General features: G+C 45.0%; 2 pseudogenes; one reads left to right on the top strand and one right to left on the bottom strand.

Moving 5' to 3' along the window:
• Nucleotides 1–1091: 1091 nt before the first annotated feature.
• LOC112814810 (chromobox protein homolog 3 pseudogene) lies at nucleotides 1092–1689 on the bottom strand (annotated as a pseudogene).
• Nucleotides 1690–10072: 8383 nt separating this feature from the next.
• On the top strand, nucleotides 10073–10261 carry LOC112819473 (U1 spliceosomal RNA; annotated as a pseudogene).
• Nucleotides 10262–11743: the final 1482 nt, after the last annotated feature.

The raw sequence follows: 11743 nt of genomic DNA, 5'->3' as shown, positions 1-11743 counted from the left end.
ATTCCATGAGTCATGATCTTTTAGTCAACATAGAACAGGGCTTTCAACTTCTTGAAAAGGAATGGTTCACTAGGAGGAACTTTTAAATGTCCATTTAACTAAGTGTTACTTACCTAACTAAAACACACCAAGACTTGTCTAGTTTTCTCATTTGGGTGGGGAGGTTGTTGGTAGTGATAAAATTTTCCTTTCAGCATCTTGCAAATAAACTTGCATTTATATGACTATAGATATGGATTCTGATATGGCTGCTTTTAAATTGTCCAATTTAATTTTCAATTAATTACAAAATTTGAAAGGTTAAGACTTCAGGAAAAATTTCAATTTACTTTAAGTGATTTATTTCTTAGGTTGCTGAAAATAATGGCATTCCAGAAACATAGGCTTATCCATAGTTATGAAATGCTGTTTTTATTTTGGTGAATGTTTAAAGAAAAAAAAAGATAGAAAACCATTTACACATGTATTTTTATGTACACACACACACACACACACACCAAAAAAAAACCCAAATAAACAAAAACCCAGAATAGTCCTTAGGCATATAGGAGTTAAACACGAATCCTGATTGAGTAACGATTATGAAGATTTCCCCCAACATTTAGAAAAGATGTTCTCTAATGTAGGGGAATAACATACCATGGTCTCAAATATTCTTTTCTTTCTTTCTTTTTTTTTAAAGATTTTGTTTATTTATTTGACAGAGAGATAGAGAGCACAAGTAGGCAGAGCGGCAGGCAGAGGGAGAGGGAGAAGCAGACTCCCCGCTGAGCAGGGAGCCTGACGCAGGGCTTGATCCCAGGACTCGGGGATCATGACCTGAGCTAAAGGCAGATGCTTAACCAACTGAGCCACCCAGGCGCCCCTCAAATATTCTTTTCTGATAAAGGAAGCAACTACAGAAAGCTTTTATTTGTTCAAAGTAACCGGGGCTATAGATGCAAAAAATCACCAACTCCCCTAATACTACTTCAAAACAACCATATCAAACTTGATTTTCATTAGAATGTTATTTCCTCATCCTAATAAATCAAAAAACCAAGACTCAGATTTTATATATATATAAATATCTATAAAAGCAATGGAAACAATTATTGAACTTCATCTTCTGGAGAAGAATGACGAGTCAGTCTCTCTTCGTAAAAAACAATTATACTTTGAGGACACTTCCTATTTGCCCCTTTTTCCAGCCCCAAGTCAGCCTCATCTGAATCTTTTCCATTTCATGACAGACATGAATTCTCCACTGCCCTCTGTGGCACCAATTACTCATTCAGGATCAAGACCTCTTGGTTTATCTGCAGCGTCTCTTTTCTTCTTTGATTTGCTATCATCAGAGTCACAGTCAGATAAAGATTGCCTTTTTGTACCATCTTTTTCTTTACCAGCTTTCTGAGCATTAGGAAATACTTCAATTCACTCTGGACGATCTAAATTTTCTTCAGGTTCCCAAGTACTGTCAGCATCGGTAAATCTCTTCCACTTCAGGAAATACTCCCTCTTCCCATTTACTACACGTTGGTCCAGTACTTTTCCCACCACAAATTTTCAGGCTCTACCTCTTCTACTTTTTTACTCTTTCCTTTCTGTTTCCTCCCCCTTTTTTGCAATGTCATTTTACTGGAGGCCATTTTTTTTTTTTAATTGCAGGCTTGAAGGGCTGTTATCCACTGCCCCGGGGTGGCTCTAGGTCCCACACACCTCAAACCCCAGCCACATCCTTTCTTTTAGCCTTTTAAAGATATTTTTTCATTATTGTTTGGCTTCCATCATTTTCATTGAAAATCTGTCTTATTGTGCCTCTGAACAAAATGTGTCCTATTATTTTTTATACTAGCTATACTTACAGTTTTTGCCTTTAGTTGTTTTTCATCTGTTTTACTATGACGGGTCTAGTTGTAACTTTCTTTGTATTTATCTGTGGCTCTGTGTCTTTTGTCAGTTTTTATTTTTTATTTATTTTTTAAAAAGATTTTATTTTTATTTATTTATTTGACAGAGACACAGCGAGAGAGGGAACACAAGCAGGGGGAGTGAGAGGGGGGAGAAGCAGGCTTCCCACGGAGCAGGGAGCCTGATGCGGGGCTCGATGGCCTGAGCCAAAGGCAGACGCTTAACGACTGAGCTACCCAGGCACCCTTTGGTCAGTTTTTAAATCCTCAGATTATTTTCTCATCAAAATTGTTTATGCTGTATCATCTCTCTCCTTCTCTCCCAGGACTCTAATTATACAAATGTTTTATACTGGGTCCCATTTATCACTTAGTCTCCCTTTTCTGTATTTCTTAAAATTTTTATCTTGCTGTAATTGTAGTGAAGTCTACATATTTTCTTCTGGTCTATACTCAAATTGATGAATCATCTCTTCAGTTGAGTCTAATCTGCCTTTAAATGCTTCCACTGAGTTCTTAATTTCAGTCCTAGAATTTTTATTAGACTATTTAAAAAATATATTCAACATATCTGTTTAAATTACAGCATTTTTTTTCTCTTGGTTTTCAGTCATTTGTTCCTATCTCTTGATATGCCCAGTTTTATTGTTGTTGTTTTTTTAATGCCAGACACTGTGCATGAAAAGTTGTGGAGATAATTTGAGCATCTGGATGATGTCATCTTCCTCCAAAGAAGATTTACTTTGGTCAGGCAGGCAGTTAGTCAGGAGAGTATCTCTTTACTCTAATCTGAGATTGATTTGATTCAGATCTGAGTTTCAGTCTCTGTGAATGCTAGTCTATTTTCAGGCTAGCTTTTATTACCAGGGTGTAGTCCTTCAAGATTCCCAGCTGAAACACTGTGCTGTTTACCAGGACCTCTCCTTTTGGAAAGCTTTGAATCCCAATTTTTGTCTCCTTACCCCTGTAAGATTGCTGGTGGTCCTGCTCAGCATCTCTGTACGTATTCAGAATAATCAAATGCCTCATGAAGGAAAGTAGCTGCGTATGTTAGCTGCTCACCTCTCTGTATTTCCTTTTTCTCTAATACCTTAGACTCTGAGTATCTCTCTAATGCTTTCAAAAAGATGTTTCTCACTGTTAAAAAAGTTTAGGTTTTTCTAGTTGTTCTCATAAGGAGGATTGAGCTGATACAAGCTAGTCCATCATAACTAGAAGCAGAAGTCTCCCCCTAAGGAGTTTATAACTTGTACTGCTCCATTTTATCATCCTTAGTTTCTGCCCCTGAGGAACTTTGCTTTAAAACAGTCCTGGCCGCTGTAATGAAAAATTCCAGGATAACAACAACAACAACAATAAAACTGATGCCTTGGGGCGCCTGGGTGGCTCAGTCAGTTCAGCGTCTGCCTTCGGCTCAGGTTGTGATCTCAGGGTCCTGGGATGGAGCCCCACATTGGGCTCCCTGCTCAGCAGAGTCTGCTTCTCCCTCTCTCTCTGACCCTCCTCCCCACTTGTGCACTCTCTCTGTCTCAAATGAATTTTTTAAAAGTAAAAAAAAAAAAACAAAAAAACACTGATGCCTTGGATATTGAATTTTATTTTTCAGGCATATTGTATAATATCGACAAAATAACAGATATTCAGTGCTTACTCTGGGCCAGGAAATGTCCTAGTATGTTCCATGCATTAATTCATTTAATGGGATAGAGTGAGAGTCCACTGCTGTTCATATCCCTTAATCATAGAATTTGACCAAGGGTGGGTCATGGATTAAAGATGATATGTAATTCAACAAACACAACAATTCAACAAACATAGCCAAGGCCCAACTAAGAAAAAGTTTAGATGCTATCTACGCTATCCGATGACAGGGAATGCACAGAAGAAAAGGTAATCTACAAGCCTCAAACTATTTCCCCAGTAGTCTTTTTCCAGTAGGAATTACTAACAAAGCTAGTTTATAGCAAAAGACTGACAATGAGCAAGCTTTCTTTCCACTCCTGTGCCCCCTGGCAGAGGCGATGTCTAAAGTAAGCAGCGGGGAAGAAGTAACAGGAAGAGAAGAGAGAACAATCAAAATCTTACGTCAACTGTCCCTGGGTATCAAGAATCAGCTTTATTTGCATTCAACAGACACCAAATAATGGCAGATTTAGGCCACGGAACTGACTTGGGTGACCCATATAAGAATGGAATGGGTGTGATATGGTATTAATGGTCCAAGACCCAGCCAAGGAGAAGTGAAGGGGATATTTCAGCTGTTGGCCCAGAAAAGCAGAAGTATACACCAAACACCAGGCACAGAGCACAGAACATGGCAATCCCACTCCAACTTCAGCTCTCAGCCAGACACTCTCCAGGGCCAGTCGCTCCTCACCCTTTTGTATCCTTGAGCCTCAGAATAAACAATGTGGGTGGGTCTCCTTTTTGCTATTGGATTGGAATTCTATCTAGCTTCCTCTGGACTCCAGAGAATTTTGTTTCCACCGGTGGAAGCAGTCTGAGGTGGGAGAAGCAGAGACTGTCGAATAAGTCCGCCTTCATTCAAGTCTTGGCTCTCACTGTCACTTGGGTGACTTTGGGCAAATTATTTAACCTCACTGAGCTGCGATATCCTCATTGTGAAATGGAGATGATGATAAAAATAATCAAGATGACATGAGATAATGCTAGTGAAGTGCTTTGCAAAAAAAAAAAAAAAAACAAAAGCAAAATAAAGGTTGGCTACGGCCATTACTTAACTTAATTTAGGGTCCTGGAGTGTGTAGGAAGGTCTTAGACTATTGTCATTGGATTCCTCATTTGAGAGGCAGCCTCGGGAGTGTTGTGGGAGGGGAAGGAAGAGGTGAAAACAGGGGTTCCATGGTTCTATGGGTGAGCAGGAGTTTAATCCCACAGGGGTGGTGCTCCTCAGGCTGGCATCCAGACCTTTTTGGAGAAACACTGCACAAATGTATGACTCTGGGAAGTCATTAGCCAGGTTTCCTGTTTTCACTTATCCCTAGCAAGAAACAGGTTCTATTTCAGACACATCCACAGGTCTCATCTTCCCTGTACTTCCCCACTCCAGAAACACTGAGGCTGGCACAGTCCTAGGCTGATCATGAATGGATGATGCCTCCCACCGGTGTGGTCAGAAGTCCTCCTCCATGGAGCTCAGGGGCTCCCACTCACCAAAATGTCTCCTCAGTAAAGGGTTAAATATCAATTATTTAGCTCTTAACATGAATTAAAGTGTCATTTTGCCCAAGTGTATTTGCATTTTATGTCTACGTTCGCTCAGGAATGAAAACCAAGAAATAGCCGTAAGAAGGGGTGCTCTAGAAGAGCCATTTTGCAGTCGGTACCCCTCCCCCAACCCCATTTCCGGTTCTCATTAGCTGTGTGGCTTCGGGTAACTTATTTTTCCTCTATTGTCCTTGACATCCTCATTTAAGGGTCTCAGAGTTCCTTCCAGCTCTAAAAACCATATCTGTAAGACTGGTATTAGTCGGAGGACCCGAAGCCAGCTCAGAAATCACCCACAGGCCTATACAGTCGCCCCATAACCAACCTGACCCAGGAAGCTTTGAACACGCCCAGCGTGCCCTCTCGCCCGCCCCTCCCCCAGCCCCATGGGAGTCTCCCAGACCATCCCCCTCCCCTAAGGACAGGGCCTCACCTCGGCCAGGCTCTCAGGGTGGTGGTAACCAGCCCCCTCCTCCTCTCCCCTCCCAAGCCCCATTTCCTGTCTAGCAGATTTACAACATAGTTCAAAGAAGGAAGGATGATATAACAGCTTTCCCGCTCCCTCCCTCTCCCAACTGACTTAGTCTAGCTGGCTTGGGGCCAAGTGGTTTTGTTCTCCACAGCCTCCCATAAGTAAAAATACTCCAGGCCCCAGCCCTCCCGCCTGTGACATGGCGTCAGCTCCCAAACCCACTGGTCAGGCTTTCGCTCGTGGGCGGGAAGGAGGCAGCCCTGTGCAGCGCTGGAGTCTAATTAAGTGCTGAGGAAATAAACCATGGGCTTCAATTTTAGTTCTGAAAATAGCTATGGCCTAGGATTCCTCCCTCTCTGGCCTGAGCTGGGAGACTGGTCCCACCGCTTGTCTTCCTGTGCCTGGGCTTCAGGGTTTGCAAAGGCAACGAGGTGGTGGGGAGGAGCGGACGAGGGTCCGAGAAGCAGAAGCAGCCCACAGAGGCCCAGGGGGTCAGAAGTCAGTGGGAGAGGCACACTTCAGGGACAGGGGGATTCCAGCCCAGGGGCTTGGGCTTCTCCACACCCTCCATCCCTACTGTTCATTCTAGCCCCTGCTTCTCGAACGTGCTCTCAGTCTGCAGGGCATCCAAGAGTTCTGGGTCCTGCTGAATGCACCTCCGGAGCCCCATGTGGCTAAGAACGCAAAGCTCCAGCCGACATTGAAGCAATTCTCTAGGCAGATCATAGAATACACATCATGGTTTCGTGTATAATCAATCCTCTTGGGCAATGAGGCTGAGGAAAAACATCAACAAATGGATTTGTGGAAATAAAAGCTTTTGCCAGTCAACTGAATGTCTAACTGGGTCTGTTAGACTGGATCCTGAGCATCCTCCCGTCTGCCTCTCTGCCCGGAAGGAGAGAATCAGCCTGCTGAAGGACACAGGCTACCCGCATGAGTCCAGATGAAGAGGGGCACACCCGTGAACTAATGGCAAGTCCAGAGGGGTCATCAGCTTTGCGAGGTGGGAACTCCTTGGTCGTTCGCCCCATCCCAGCTCTTCTCACGCTACCTCGTCACTAGCTGTCGTCTCCCGGTCAGATCATGGGCACGGGCTCTAGATTCCTTCCTCCCTTCCACCATTACCCGGCACACCGTAGATGGCTGGCTCAAGGGCTTTTGTTCCTTTCCAGCCTCCCGCTTTGAGCAGTCAGGACTGAGCTTGCTCCCTATTGTCATGAGCCCTGTTGCCTCAGCACCAAAGGGCCCGGGCCTGATGCCATGGTCAAGGACACGGTGAAGTTCAGTGAACAAGTTTAGCTCATCTGCCTGGCCGGCCAGAGGGGACAGCAAAACCACGGGGAGGCCCCTAACACCAGTGGTGACTGTGAAGCCAAACATCACATGCGCCTGAAACTAAGCCAGCACTCGCTGCTTCTAGGCAACAGTTGGAATAAAAACGAAGAATTCCAGAGGCAATCAAACTCAAAGGGCAGGAGTGGGGGCTCTTACCTGCCACTCTTGTGACAGCTTTTCCATCGGGCAAAAATGCAGAGCCGCCGGTGCCCTGTGCAGAAGCCCCTTGGGCTCCTTCTGGGAGCTCTCTTCGGATTTCTTTGGTCTCTTCAGATTCATTCAGTCACGCCCTCGTGTTCTGAGCAGGTGCCATAGCTGCATATGGTGCGTGCAGTGGGGGCGGCCCCTTACAATACAGTGGGACAGGGCTGCATGGAGGCGCGGCCACGGGGCTGCGGGGGGGCGGAGGGTACTCGGCCGTCCCCGGGCCGCTGCCTACCCACCCCTTGACCCGGCTCTTGTAAAGGGCCCCGTGCTGTGGGGGACAGTCAGGGGAAGCCTCGGCTCCCTGGTCTCCTGCTTTTCGCTTTCGGGAGGCTCCTCGGGGCCCCGTCGTTCCTCCACAGCCCCTTCTCTTGCTCGAGTCGGAGGCCCCAACCCAGGCGACGCGGGGCTGTGCTAGGGCTGCTGGGATGGCGGAGGGAGCGCCCTCCTGCCCCACCCTGCGGGCAACTGTCTCAACCCCCCGCTGTGCTAGTGGAGGCGCAGTGCGGTGTGGCCAAACCACAGAGTCCCCATGTGGAAGATCCCGTTTCCTAACCACCTTGGCCCGACATCAGTGGCAATATTGCCCCACAAGGAGTGGCAAGCCATTTACTGCGGGAACCGCCGGGGCTCAAACACCAAGTTCAGACACGAAGAACTCCCCTCTGGAGGGTAAAACCGAGTTCAGAAAGAAGGAAAACAAAGCTTTCAGCCCAACTCTCCTGCGCGGACACACCCTCCGCGCCGGAGCGCGCAGCTGCCTCCGAGGCCTCCTTCTAGGGCCGGCCCCTCCTCAGAACCCCATGGTCCCCAGCTGTGCCAGCTTCCCGGCCTCCTTCTTAACCCCTCGGTTTCCTCTGTCACCACCAGAGAGGAGTTAGGCCTCAGAAATCCTGTGCAGTGCTCGAGAGCAGAGCACCCACCGCACGGTGCTAATGGTGTGCACGGTCTAGAGTTTCACCTAATAAACCAAATTAATAATAATTGCGGCCATTTATGGAGTACCTTGTATGACTTACCCGCTTGCGTTATTAGCTCTTCTGAGACCTCTCAGCTTTGAACACTAACTAGGAGGGAGGAATTGTTTCACTTGTCCTGTGAGAACATGGAGGCCATGCAGCCCCAGCGAGCAAAGGCAGGATTTAAACGGCTTTGCTCTCTTTCTGCCCACCCTATCACTTACTTTGAGCAAGAGTTGGTTCTCAGATGTGCAGATTAAAGAGATAACCACCACTCTAAAAAACTTTAAAACCAGAAAACACTGGATTGCAGGTTGGAAGAACCAGGGTTTCTCCCTAACCAACGGGGCTCATTGACTTTGGACAAGTACCAGCTTCCTTGAGCTCCCACAACCTTATCTTCAAAATGGTGCAAGTAAAAATATCTTCCTTTCCTCCCTCTTAGGTTTGTTGGAAAATCAAATAGATCCAGTTGGGCAAAAGCATCAGAAACTGTAGAGAAGGATGCTGGATGTCTCCGACTCTCCCATGGCACACAACATAGTCTAAGACAAGAGAGGCCCCCGCAGACCAGGTGATCTCAGAGTGAGTTTGGGGGTCTGACATGCCAAGAGCCTTTCATTTCATTCGTTGGAAACAGGCTCTGAGGCACTAAGACTCTGTTATTTTTATGATTTTGAAAGACTAGAAGGTGTATCATAATGACAAACTGAAGTCCTCTATGACTGAACCTGGCCCATTAACCAGGTGACCCCCTGGCAGAAACCATATGGAAGCCATTGTTTTCAACCCACCTACTGCTACCCTCTCTTATCACTGGCACTGTATGAGATTTTGACTCTCCCATGGAAAAGAATCAGTTAATTAAATCTGGATCATTGAGTTTATCACCAAAGCCCAGAAACAACCTCAATGTCCTTCAGCTGGGGAAATAGAGAAGGAATCATGGTATGTTCACACAACAGAATATTACTCAGCAACAAAAGAAATGAAAGACTGTTACATGCAACAAATTCTTTATGCAAAGTGGAAAGAGTCAGACTCAAAAGGCTTTGTACTGTATGATTCCATTTATATGACATTCTGGAAGAGGCAAAACTATAGGACTAGGAACAGATCAGTGGTTACCAGAGGTAAATTTCAGGAAGGATTTGACTAGAAGGGAGTGACACAAAGGAGTTTTGGGGGGATAATGAACCTGTTCTGTATTCTGATTGTGGTGGTGTTTACATGACTCTATGCATTTGTTAAAACTCAGAACCGTATACCAAAAGGAGTGAATTTTACAGTAAATTAAAACAGATTTTTTAAAAGTTAAAAAATAAACTACTCAGAATTTTTACAAATGGGTCACTGGGAAAGTAGAGCAATTTGGTAGGGAGTTCCATAGTGTAGTATGATGTTGTATTAGGTGCCAAGTATAATGTAGTAGTCTGGGAATTTGGCCACTAGTTCTCTGGCTTGTGTTGGCAACAGTCACCTGGGTAAGGTGTTAAAGAGGGCCCCATCCCCAGGTGAACTGATTCCCTGGAGTCTACATTTTAAACAAGCTTCCCAGGTTGTTTGGGTTCAGGTGGCTAATGGCCCACACTTTGAGACCCACTATTCAGCCCTTTTTCATTATTTGGGAATGAAATTCTTTCGTGAGCAGGTCCTTGTATGCCTTGGAGTTTCTACTAGTAAAATGAGGACAATTAGCCTGTCTCCTGCTTTATAGTGACTTGGGCTCAAACTCATGACCCCAAGATCAAGAGTTACATGCGTTCTGACTGAGACAGCCAAATGCCCCTCCCTTTTTTTATTTCATCTTTTACTGAACAGATCTATGTTTCACCATTTCTGAAATGTAAAGCTAAAATAGGGCTTTAAGGGGGTGCCTGGCTGGCTCTAAGCCCCACGTTGGGTATAGAGATTACTTAAAAATAAAATCTTTAAAAAAAATAAAATAACATAAGACTTTAAGAATGTCTACTAGTGGGATACTTACCTGGCAGGGGAGATACCATGATCACGAAGGTGGTTTTCCCAGGGCGAGGCTTATCCATTGCACTCCGGATGTGCTGACCCCTGCGATTTCCAAAAAAAAACAAAAACCAAAAAAAAACAAAAAAAAAGAATGTCTACTAGTGGGGCACCTGTGTGACTCAGTAGGTCAAGAGTCTGCCTTTGGCTCAGGTTGCGATCCCAGGGTTCTAGGATCGAGCCTTGTGTTGGGCTCCCTGCTCAGCAGGGGCATCTGCTTCTCTCTCCCTCCCTCTGCCCCTTCCTCTGCTCTTGCTCTCTCTCTCAAGTAAATAAATAAAATCTAAAAAAAAAAAAGTCAAATAGTAAAAGGGGGTGAGGTCCTATTCACACATTTAGTGAGTAGGCAACTAGGAAAATATCATAGCGATTTGGGATGGGAGAACATTCAGGTGTATATTGGGGGTGCTCCAAAGCGCTACCTCATTCCAGGGGCAATGGACTTGGCAGCCTTCATGATCTGTTCTTCTGGGGCCTGCACCCTGAACATCTTTTTTAGTAACCTGACATCTTGGAATTTACCCAACCTCTTGGGAAGTGGTAGCTTTGACCTTAAGGGGATATTGGTAAGAGGAAATTTTGTCTCTCTAAAATGCTTTGAGTTTTCTCACAGCAAGAAACCCAAAACCGGAACCATGCCTTCTGGGATGACCCATAATTCCGAGCTCTAGAACCATTCAAATAGAAGACAGAATAAGAACCTGGGTTCAAATCTCAATTCCATTGTTTATTGTCTGTGTGATTCTGGCCAAGTAATTCCTTAGAACCTCAAATTTTTACCTTCAAATATTTCAGGTGTAAAATGGGGCCAGTGACTCTACTGACTTTGCAGGGATACTATGCAATTTGAAAGATACACGCTGAGGTATTAAAGGTGTTATGATGGCTGAACTGTCAAAAGATTTGGCAAAGGGCGCCTGGGTGGCTCAGTTGGTTAAGCGACTGCCTTCGGCTCGGGTCATGATCCTGGAGTCCCGGGATCGAGTCCCACATCGGGCTCCCTGCTCAGCAGGGAGTCTGCTTCTCCCTCTGACCCTCTTCCCTCTCGTGCTCTCTATCTCTCATTCTCTCTCTCTCAAATAAATAAATAAAATCTTTAGAAAAAAAAAGATTTGGCAAAAACAAAACCATAAAGGGGTCCCTGGGTGGCTTAGTCGGTTAAGCATCTGCCTTAGCTCAGGTCATGATCCCAGGTCCTGGGATCCAGCACCGCCTCACTGGACTCCCTGCTCAGCAGGGAGCCTGCCTCTCCCTCTCCCTCTACTCCTCCCCCTGCTCGTGCTCTCTCCTCTCTCTCTCTCTCAAATAAAATCTTAAAAAAAAAAAACAAAACCATATATACCTGTATTATATACATTCATATATAAATATAAAACGAACATGGCAAATGTTAAAAATTGTTGAATCTAGGGTAATCATTCTTTCAACTTTTCTGTATGTTTGAAGATTTTCATTATAATATCAGGGGAAAAAAAAAAGATGATGCATGTAAGTCTGATGTACATGAGTCTTGCTCAATAGCCAACCTGAGCACCAGAGAGTGAATGAACAAGAAACAAGTAGCCGAAGCAGGGGGTGGTGTGTGTGTGTGTGTGTGTGTGTGTGTGTGTGTGTGTGTGTGTGTGTGT

The sequence above is a fragment of the Callorhinus ursinus genome, unplaced genomic scaffold, assembly GCF_003265705.2.
Source record: "Callorhinus ursinus isolate GAN/ISIS: 27379988/994484 unplaced genomic scaffold, GSC_fseal_2.0 scaffold6, whole genome shotgun sequence".
In the NCBI taxonomy this organism is placed as follows: Eukaryota; Metazoa; Chordata; class Mammalia; order Carnivora; family Otariidae; genus Callorhinus; species Callorhinus ursinus.
This window is presented reverse-complemented; position numbering and strand designations above follow the sequence as displayed.